General features: G+C 46.7%; 1 long non-coding RNA gene across 1 annotated transcript; it reads left to right on the top strand.

The window, feature by feature from the left end:
• Window positions 1–1,814: 1,814 nt before the first annotated feature.
• LOC119088386 lies at window positions 1,815–6,217 on the top strand. Its single transcript, XR_005092065.1, has 2 exons — window positions 1,815–3,555; window positions 5,273–6,217. It is a non-coding gene; the product is annotated as an uncharacterized LOC119088386 (long non-coding RNA).
• Window positions 6,218–11,357: the final 5,140 nt, after the last annotated feature.

Here is an 11,357-nt window from a genome sequence, read left to right as displayed (position 1 = left end):
CGTGAACACTTTCTCTCTCTCTCTCTCTCTCTCTCTCTCTCTCTCTCTCTCTCTCTCTCTCTCTCTGTAATAGAAGAAAATAAAAAAAATTTTTAAAGGAAAGGAAAGAAAAAGCAGAAAGAAAACCGGCTGTGTCTGATTTGAGATTTCCAGCAGAGGCATTTGAAGGCAGGCCACGTGCCAAAATGACTGAGAAGGAGAGAATGCACAGAACACCACACTCAGGCCATGAATGCACATGTTCTCTAACCTATTTTCCTTCCAGAGTGGAAATGAAGGGGAAAAATTCCACAAAAATGTGCAGAGCATAGGAAATATGCTGGCGACCGTTAGGGGTGTAGCCGGGGCCTCGGGCCAGACAAGCAGGCACGAGGCAGAAGCCAGAGGCGAGAGGAGCCGACTGCTGGACTTGAGACCAGAAACTGAAGTCTCGGAAATCCCCCCGCCCCCACCAGTGGACCCCATCAGACCTGGCTGTACACACAGGTAAGCGTGGGCTTGAGTAAGCTTACAATCACTGACGTGTGGAACTGTATTAGTAACAATTAACGGTGGCACACACCTGTGACCCAGCTGAGGCAGGCGGAAAATAGGAGGGTAGCGAATTTGAGGTCAGCCAGGGCTATACAGCGAGACTTAAAAAAAAAGGGGGGGGGGTCTGCGGACATAGCTCAGCGGGTAAAGGGTTAGTCATACAAATATGAAGATCTGAGTTTGATCCCAGAACTGGAGTGCCAGCATCTGCAGTCCCAGAGCTGGGGTGGTAAGGACAAGCAGACCCCTGGGGCTCCCTGGCCAGCCAGCCTAGCTGACATGCCACGTTCCAGACTACGATGGAGAGACGCTGACTCTTTTTTTTTTTTTTTTTTTTTTTTTTGGTTTTTCGAGACAGGGTTTCTCTGTGTAGCTTTGCGCCTTTCCTGGGACTCACTTGGTAGCCCAGGCTGGCCTCGAACTCACAGAGATCCGCCTGGCTCTGCCTCCCGAGTGCTGGGATTAAAGGCGTGCGCCACCACCACTGCCCAGCTGAGACGTCGACTCTTAAAAAGCAAGGTGCCTGAAGAATGATACCAGAGGTTGTTCTCTGGCCTTCACAATGCACCTGCACATACACAAACACGCACACACAGAAATCCGTCCACATAGACCGTGAAGGATGGAGCAGGCAACGGCTGAGCGGGCACGCTAGGACAGCAGGTGAGTGGGTGCTGGCACGCGGGTGTGTAAGCGGGCAGAAGATCCAGGCGTAGGAAGGTGAGCAGGGGAGTAAACAGGGAACCAGGCAGTCAGGGGTGTAACGTGTAAGGGGATGCTGCACCAGATGAGATTACTAGTCACGGTGTCTATAAACAAGCAATCTGATTAGTGCAATGGTTCTCACCCTTCCTAACGCTGTGACCCTTTAATACAGCTCCTCATGGTGTGGTGACCCCCAACCATAAAGTTATTTCATTGCAACTTCATAACTGTAATTTTGTTACTGTTATGAATCGTACTGTAAATATCTGATATACAGGATATCTGATATGCGACCCCAAGAGGGTCGAGACCCATGGGTTGAGAACCTTTGCATTTGTGAGTCAGCATTGGAGGCTCAGCAGTGCTTAGCAGCTGCGTGTGGCAAAGGGTAGACGTGGGCTGCTTTCAGACTGTAGCCTCGTCAAGATTTCCACCTACTATATGCTACAATAATATATATTTTTGAGACAGGGTTTCTCTGTGTAGTCCTGGCTGTTCTGGAACTCACTCTGTAGACCAGGCTGGCCTCAGATTCACAGAGATTCTCTTCCCTCTGCCTCCCTCATAAAGACCTCTCATATTAGTTTGTTTGGTTGTTTGGTTTGAGACAAGGTTTCAAGTAGTCCAGGCTAGCTTCAAACTTTCTCCTAAGTTGGTGATGACCTTAAGCTGCTGATCCTTCTGCTTCTACCTTCCTCGTTTCCGGGCTCATAGGCATGTGCCACCACGATAACATATCAGTGCTGGGCTCAAGCCCACGGCCGTGCACATTCTAGGCAAGCTCTCTACCAGTTAAACTACAACCTAGTCCCCTTCCCCTCTATTTTGACATAGAGTCTCACTGGCTGGCCTGGAACTCACAGAGGCTGGCCTGCCTTCGCTCCCAAGTCCTGGGATTGAAAGAGGACATCACCATACCCTGCCCCGACACAGCTTTCAAAGTATCCAAAATACTTAAGGAGTAATTACATATGGATATAAACATGGTGAAAGATCAGGAAAGAAACACAAATTATTAAAAAGAATAAAGTAGACTATATAGACTTGAGAAGTATGTTAATCAAAAGCCTTGTTCAGGGCTGGAGCGAGGACTCCGCAGTTAAGAGCACTGGCTGCTCTTCTACAGGATCAGGACTCAGTTCCCAGCACCCACAGGGCGGCTCACAACCCTCCGTCACCCCAGTCCTGGGGACCTGATGCCCTCTTCTGGCCATTTTGGGCACTGCATGTAGGAGGGGCACAGACATACATGCAGGTAAAAACATCTGTCCATACACATAAATTTTTTTAAAAAGTAAGAAAGAAAGAAAAGAAAAGCCCTTCAGAAATAGAGAGAGGGTTCAGCAGCACCAACAACTCCAATGGGCTCCAACAAAAGACTCCAATGGGCGTTTGTAGAACACTCTATCCAGCAGGAGCAGAATATATATTCTTTTAACATGCCCAATAAATGACCACCAACAGTCATAAGCCATGTTCTGAGTCATAAAACAAACTACCACAAAATTTAAAAAAAAAATGATAAAATGTATTTATGAAGGAGGCAGAGGCAGGAGAATCTCTGTGAGTTTGAGGCCAGCCTGGTCTAAATAGCCAGTTCCAGAACAATGAGACCCTGTATCATAAAAAGAGACAAAATTATGTATACATCACTAAAGACATATCTATATCTGTATCTCCCTTAGTTGTTAAGGTGCTCACCGCTGAGCTCAGTCCTCACACACAACAGCTGGGTACAGCAGTGCACACCCATAACCACACACTAGGGAGGCAGAGACCGGGCGATCCCTGGGCTTTGCTGGTGAGCTCCGAGTTCAGTGAGAACTCCTTAATGGGTGTGCTAATTGGCACTCCTACAAGTAGTGAATAAGGGTTCCTTTTGCCTGCATCCTCCCCTAATATTATTGTCAGTGTTCTTGACGATTGCCACTGTGTCATTTTATCAGACCGGTTGCTAAACGGCAAGTTGGTTCCTTGGTAGTTTGAGTTTCACATGGCCCCGTTGGTTTGGGTATCTGAAGACTTGTTTCCCAGATGGTGGGTGCCGTCTGGGGAGGTTTCGGTAGCGCAGCCTTGCTGGAGGTGAGTATGTCACTGGGAGTGGGCTTTGAGGTTTCAAAATCCCACGCCAGGCCCAGTCTCTCTGTCTCTCTGCCTCTGTCTGTCTCATTCCCTGTCTCTGTCTCCCCGCCTTGTGCCCATGCATGGGATGTAAGTTTGCAGCTCCTTCTCCAGCGCCTGCCCGCCTGCCTGCCGCCATGCTCCCCACCGTGAAGACAAGGAACTAAATCTCTGAAACTGTAAGCAAGCCTCCAGGTAAATGCTTTCTTTGATAGGTTGTCTTGGTCGTGGCGTCTTTTCACAGCAATAGAACAACAGTAAATAACAGAAGTTTGTACCAGGGACTGGGTATTGCTGTGATGGGACAATCATTCTGTTTTTTTTTTTTTGTTGTTGTTTGTTTGTTTGTTTTGTTTTGTTTTTTGTTTTTTGTTTTGGAGAAATGTGGAAGATGTTGGGCCTTGGAACTAGGGAAGTGATTGGATGCTGCAGGCAGTATCACCCTACCAGGAACATAGGAGACAGGAGAGGAATGTAGACTATGGAGGCCCAGCTCAAGAGTTACGGAGGGAAACAATAGTAGCAACTGGGCTAGAGACCATTTTTGTGATATTTTTGACAAAGAATGTGGCTGCTTTTGTCCTTGTCCTAATTATCAGGTCTGAAGAAACTCCTTCCCCAAATTCTGACCAAAGCCAGCACTCCCTTACGGGCTTGGGAAGCTGGCTCCCACTTGTCAAAATGAGTCATTCTCCTCTGGGGGGTGGTGGTGCACACCTTTAGTTGCGCAGAGAGGCAGGCAGATCTCTGTGTATTCAAGGCCAGCTTGGTCTACTGAGCGAGTTCCAGGACAGCCAGGGCTACATAGAGAAACCCTGTCCCAAAACAACAACAACAACAACAACAACAAAAACAAAAACAAACAAACAAAACAAAACCAACCCAAAAAAAGGAGTCATATCCCTTATCTTTAGCAAACGGGACATACGGCTCCTCCATTAGCACATGCCTGTGGTGCCTATCAGCATATCAAGTTCCATGTCAGCCTAGAGGCCCCCCGCAGCCCCTACACACAGATCCTTGCTATATACTCCAAAGCCTCCCACCCCAGCCCACTGGCTCCCTTTTTCCTAGGTAACTATTCCCTTATACCCCTGAAGATTTGTTCCCGGTCGCTTCTCTCTGCTTTCCTGAGAGACAGGGTGGTGTGGCAGTTTGAATAAAAATGGACCTATAGGCTCATAGAGAGTGGTACCTTTAGGAGGTGTGGCCTTGTTGGATTAAATGTGTCCCTGGGGGCAGGCTTTGAGGTCTCAGATGCTTAAACCACACCCAGTGTGGCAGTCTCTTCCTGTTGCCTGCAGAACCAGATGTAGAATCTCAGCTACCTTGCCAACACCAGGTCTGCCTGTGTGTCACTGTGTTTCCTGCCGTGACAATAATGGACTGAACCTCTGAGACTGTAAGCCACCCAATTAAATGTTTTCCTTTGTAAGAGTTGCTGTAGTCATGGCATCTCTTCACAGCAATAAAATTCTAAAAAGGGCAGACAGCCTTGACAGTTTGGAATAAACATTTTCCTTTTCACCCACGGAGCATCTATTTCAGTTGCTTTACTGTACCCCTCACATTCACTGTGGAGACCCAAATTACTCAGGGTCAGAGAATCTGAGCTTGCTTTACCCAGCAGGGCTGCAAAAGGAGATGATTTGACCACAGACGTGGTTACCAGGTATTTGGAAGAGTCTGCACTTGGCTGTGTGGAGTGCTTTGATCTAGCGAGCCCCCTTGCTAGATGTCTTTTGCCTCCCACTGCCTTGGCATTGTTATAAAAAGTCCTTTTGAATAAATGGAAAAGGCCATTGGGTGTTGACCCAGGTCCTCCCAAAGCCATCCTGTGTCTGTCTTTCTTCTCGCCATCTAGATCTCTCTTTCTACCTAATATTTTCTTATTCCTCTCTCCCACTCATAGGAACCCTTGAAAAGGCGTGAGCTGGCCTCCCACAGATGGCATCTGAACAGGGACTTGGGGGCACGGGAAATAAGGGAGAGTAGGGAGCATTGTGGAAGCAGCTGAGCACGTCTGGTTATGAATTAAAGTTAAGACAGTGGTCTTTTATTCTTCTGGAGCAAAAACGGTATATAGATAAAGCAGAATAGTTCAAGCTGGGCTGCAGCATCTCTGTCTATGTCTATGGTGATGCCAGAGCCATGGGATGTCTGCAGAGGAAAGCTGCAGACAAGGAGTGGAACCAGCCCCCAGAGAGAGGAAAGCTGCATTCAACAAAGCCGGAAGGAGTAGTCGATCTGAAGAACCATCTAAGCATTTTAATATCAGAAGAGACTTTGAATTTTTAAACAGTGTTGAAATTGTGAAAGACTTTAGGGACTTTTAAGCTGGACTAAATAAATATTGCATTATGATATGGCCACGATATGGCCAGGGAATGGAATGTGGTGGTTTGAAGAACGGCTCCCATAGGCTTGGGTATTTGAACATTTGGCTCCCAGCTGGTGGTACTGTTTAGGGAGCTGTAGCCTTGCTGGAGGAAGTACATCATTTGGGGTGGGCTTTGGGATTGTATAGCCTCTCCCTCCTACCAGTTTGTTCATTTTGGTTGGTGTTTGTGGTGTATATGGGAGCTTTTGCTCATAGTATTTTATCAAAGCAACAGAAAAGTAACTAATACACTTTGCATTTAGTTTCTGCAGTTCCTTGTAAATTCTGGATATCGGTCCTCTGTCTAAAGTACAGCTAGCTGGTAAAGATTTTCTCCTATTCTATGCACTGTTTTCTCTGCTAACAGTTTCTTTGGCTGTGCAAAAACTTTATTTTCATGTAGTCCCATCTGTTGATTCCTGAGGCTTGTGATTCTTGTGTTGTGGGAACAAATTAATACAACCATTATGGAAGTTAGTTTGGAAGGATCTCTCAAAAAATTCAAAAAAGAGAGTGACCATATGACCACAGCTATATCACTACTGGGTATTTACCCATTTGACAGGGTGTGGTGGTTTGAGAGAAAATGGACCCCAAAGGGAGCAGTACTATTAGGAGGTTTGGACTTGTTGGAGTAGGTGTTGCCTTGTTGGAGGAAGTGTGTCACTGTGGAGGTGGGCTTTGAGGTCTCATATATGCTCAAGCCATGCCCAGTGAGACACACTTTACTTCCTGTTGCCTGTGGATCAAAGATGTAGAATTCTCAGCTCCTTCTCCAGCACCATGTCCCACCATGATGATAATAGACTGAACCTCTGAACTGTAAACAACCCAATTAAATCCTTTCCTTTATAAGAGTTGCTGTGGCCACAGCGTCTCTTCACAGCAATAGAAACCCCGACTAAGACACAAGGCAAGACAGTGCAGAGGATTCTCCATCTTGTATTCTTTTTTTTTTTTTTTTTCCCAGAGCTGAGGACCGAACCCAGGGCCTTGCGTTTGCTGCTGAGCTAAATCCCCAACCCCTCCATCTTGTATTCTTACTGAGGTCATTTCAGGTTTAAGTAGAATTTGATCTCCTTAGTAGAAAATCCTATGGAAAATTACCCAACTCTATTTTAGGACCCCAAGGTCAAGATACTTTGCTTCTGCTAAACTGCCTGCTTGTGCAGGATCACCTCCAGTTAACTGCTTGTTTTAACTTCTGTTAAATTGCTTGCTTACATGAGCCCTCCCATCCTCACCCCGGCAGCTCAGTTCTGCCTTTATAAACCCTGTGCTCTGGACATGTGGTGCTACACTTAGGTCCAAAAACCTGAGTGTAGTCCAAGCTGGTTGGAGTAAAGACTTTTAATAGGTTATAAACTGTGTCTGAGTAGTCATCTCAGGTGGGCTCCCCATAACATTTGGAGGCCCTAAGTGAGAACCCCAGAGACTGGACCCAGACACTTAGAGGCCTTGGGACCCACAAGATTGGGGAAAAGTGCATCAGCTGGAGAGGACTCTTAGGGAGGACACATCCTGAGATGTTCCAGGGCCCCAAGAAAATCATCTAAGACTTATCTCTGCTGAGCATTCCAGAGGCACCACAATGCTGCCACCCAAAAGAAGAAAAAAGGCAAATTGAAAGTCATCTGGTTTGAACACCTTCTAAGGTAACTTTAATGTGTAAGAGGCACCATGTGGTTAGGAAACAAGAGGGCCAATTGGCTTTGAGTGTAGATCCTGTATTGGGGATCTCTGTAATACATCAGTGGACTCGCCTGGTCTGTTCAGGTGTGGGAATGTGTGGTGGGCACCCCTGTTTGTTTTATTATGTGTCTCTCTGTATGACTGTGTCTCCCTGTGTGTCTCTGTGTTTCTGTCAGTTCTGTTGGTTGGAGAAACAGATCTAAAATGGAAGGGGGAGTGAGCCACCCCGAGACCACAGCTGCGACACCCACTTCCCCTTCCAGGCGGCCATGATTTCCCGAAGCTCACAGGCCATGCTGGGCTGCCCAACCAATGGCTTTCTCTGGTGTGGTACCCCCATCCCACCTGCTTAAGACCTGTGCCCTCTTGTTGGGGACCTGAGTCCTTTTGCCTTGGCCAGGCTGCCTAGAGAAACCCCAAAACTTCCATCTATTCTCTCAGCTCTGCCCTAGGAAATTGATGTCGCAACCTCTTCCTGCTAGGGAACACTTGTTTCTGGCTTTTTTAATCTCTTGACTCCCACTAGAGGTTCCAATCCTGGTCCTGGTCCTGGTCCTGTTCTCTGTGTGGAGGGCCTCAGAGTGTGTACAGGGAGCAGAAATAGATCCCCAAGCCATGAGCTCTCTGCTTCCTGCCTGGCTTGCCTTTTGGAAAATTTTCTATGCACACCAGCTGATTTGGGGTGATTGCCAGCAGCTCCTGGCCACTCTGTTTATAGCCAAGGAGCAAGATGGAATCCCTCTGGAAAGTAGAAAGTTGGCTTGTGGGCTGGGGATACTCCCTGATGCAGAGGCCCGTATAGAGTGGACCTTCCTGTCCGCCCTACCCAGTTGGGATCCTAATACCAAAAAGGTAAGAGGTCGCTGGACATTTTTGGTTCACCAAACATTATTGGTAGGATAAGACAGGTCATGCACGGACCCGGTGAATTGCTGGCTGGGTTTTTGGAGACAGACCAGGTATTTACCACCCCCACCCCCAGTCTCAGATGCCCCCGACAGCCACTCATATTTGCCTTTGTCATGCAGTTGGCCCCAGGCATAAATTGAAATCTCCAGAAATTAGAGGGATGTAAAGAGATGAATAGGTCTCAACTTTTGAAAACTGCTCAGAAAGTTTATAACTGAGATCCAGTTGAAGACAGACAAGGAAGGAAACTCTCCCACGCTGTGATCTCTGCCCTTGGGGAAACAGACAAGAGAGGAAATGAGGGAAAGAGGCCAGGAGGGGGGTTCAAGGACTCACCAGCATCGTTTGATGGGGCCCTGAGTGCTGTGTTAAAAGTAGACAGAAATAACCACAAAGCACCCTGCTTCAGGGTATAGCTAGCCTCCTCATAGCTTCTCCCACTGAGGAGGAATGTGGACAGGCAACAGTAGGCCTTTTAGAATGCTTCCAATCCCTGGAGTACAGAGTCTCAGCCACGAAGTCTCTCCACTGTGTGGCCCTCAGATCACATACCTTGGCTACAACCTGGAGGGAGGAACGCCAGTCCTGTCCCACAACCATATTTCCGTCATCCTGCAAATCCTCCAGGTGTTGGTGTTACCATTGCTGAGAGAAAACACCATGACCAAAGCAACTTGGGGAGGAAAGGGTTTATTTGGTGAACACGTCCACATCATTAAGGAAGTCAGGACAGGAACTCAAGCAGGGCAGGAACCTGGAGGCAGGAGCTGGGACAGAGGCCATGAAGGAGGGCTGCTTACTGGCTTGCTCCCCAGGATTTGAACCAGGACCACCAGCCCAGAGATGGCACCACCACAGTGGGCTAGGACCTCCTCATAGGTTCCAGGACAGCCAAGGCTGTCACACAGAAAAACTCTGTCTCAAAAAAACACCACACAAAAAAAAAAAAAAAAGAAAGAAAGAAAGAAAGAAAGAAAGAAAGAAAGAAAGAAAGAAAGAAAGAAAGAAAAAGGAAAAGAAAAGAAAAAAATACCCTTATGGAGGCAGTTGAGGTTCCCTCCTCTCCCCCCTCTCAGATGACTTTAGTTTCTCCTAGATCTCACATTAAAAACAGAAATAACTTTTAAAAGGCCCACAGTCTTTACAAATTCAAACATATTAAAAATTCAGTCTCAGCACCTTTAATCCTAGCACTCAGGAGGCAGAGGCAGATGTCTGTGAGGCCACTCTGGTCTACAGATCCAGTTCCAGGACAGCCAGTACTACACAGAGAAACCCTACCTCAAAAAACAAAACAAACAAAAAAATCAGTCTCTTTAAAACATTCACTCTTCAAAAAAAAAAAAAAAAATCTGGGATTGGGGATTTAGCTCAGTGGTAGAGCGCTTGCCTAGCAAACACAAGGCCCTGGGTTCAGTGCTCAGCTCCGAGAAATAAATAAATAAAATTTTAAAAAAAATCCAAAATCTCTTTCAAAAGTTCAAAGCTGGGTGAGTTGAGGGGGAGGGCTGGGGGGTAGGAGGAGGGAGGGAGGGGAATCTGTGATTGGTATGTAAACTGAATAGAAAATTTCTTTTTCTTCTTTTTTTTTTCTTTTTGGTTTTTTGAGACAGGGTTTCTCTGTGTAGCTTTGTGTCTTTCCTGGAACTTACTCTGTAGCCCAGGCTAGCCTTGAACTCACAGAGATCTCCTGGCTCTGCCTCCTGAGTGCTGGGATTAAAGGCGTGTGCCACCACCGCCCGCACAGAAAATTTCTCAAAAAAAAAAAAAAAAAAAAAAAAAAAAAAAAAGTTCAAAGCCTTTCAGCTATAGGCTCCTGTAAAACAAAAAATCAAAATTAAATTAAACACTTTCTCCAACAGGGAAGAACCAGGGCACTGTCACAATCTGAACCAACCAAAACCAAACTTCAACAGTGTAAATAACTCAATGTCCAATGTCTGGGATTCACTCACAATTCTTCTGGGCTCCTCCAAGGGGCCTGGGTTACTTCTTCAGCACACACAACTTGCCTTCTAGTCTCTGGATGGCTTTACTGCTGCTGCAGTGAAGTAAACTTTTTTTTAAAGTTTTTTTTTTTCTTTTTTTAAAGATTTACTTATTTATTATGTATACAGCATGTATGACCAGAAGAGGGCACCAGACCTTATTACAGATGGTTGTGAGCCACCATGTGGTTGCTGGGAATTGAACTCAGGACCTCTGGAAGAGCAGCCAGTGCTCTTAACCTCTAAGCCATTTCTCCAGCCCAACTGCTGCTGTTCTTGGTGGTCATCCCATGGCATTGGCATCTCACCAAGAGCCTCTCCTGGGCTCCCTTCAGGGACCCCAGCCCTGCTACACAGTGCCAAGCCTCATTTTCTCTCCATGACCCCTTCATGTCTTCAATACCAGTACCACCTGGGTGACTCTTACACTACCAAGTTCAGCTGCTCACAGGAGGTACAACCTCAGCTGCTTCTGGAACACAGCTTCTATGTGCTGATCCTGAGGAAACCCTTTCCAGAGACTTCACCTCAACGATGCTGGTCTCTTCTAATCACCGAGAATTTCTTAGCTCTAGATAACCAGCATCAGCTGTCCCAGTAACGCAAAGGTTTCATTTCAGTGGCGCTGGCCTCTTGTTAATCACGGCTGACCAGAATGTCAGCTCTCTTCAGCCCCAGCTGACTGGAACAACAAACTCTTAATTCAAAATAGCAAATGGCCCTGATAGAGTCTTCAAACTTGCATCTGAAACTTTACAAGCTAGGTCTCCATCTTCTGCTCTGCTCTCAACGTTTGTATCTTTCCAGCTCCCACAGAACGGCTCACTGAGCTCTCAACACTCAGTGGCTTTTCTAGCCCTGTGTCCCAAAGTCCTTCCACAAGCCTTCCCCAAACATGGTCAGGTCTGTCACCGCAGTGCCCCACTTGTCTTTGTTAGGGTTACATTTGATGTGCTGAATCACCATGACCAAAGGAACTCGAGGAGGAAAGGGTTTATTCAGCTTATGTTTCCACATCATGGCTCATC

The sequence above is a fragment of the Peromyscus leucopus genome, chromosome 7 (genome assembly GCF_004664715.2).
Source record: "Peromyscus leucopus breed LL Stock chromosome 7, UCI_PerLeu_2.1, whole genome shotgun sequence".
Taxonomy (NCBI): Eukaryota; Metazoa; Chordata; class Mammalia; order Rodentia; family Cricetidae; genus Peromyscus; species Peromyscus leucopus.
Note: the sequence above shows the minus strand (reverse complement) of the source record. Positions and strands in the feature narration are given on the sequence as shown.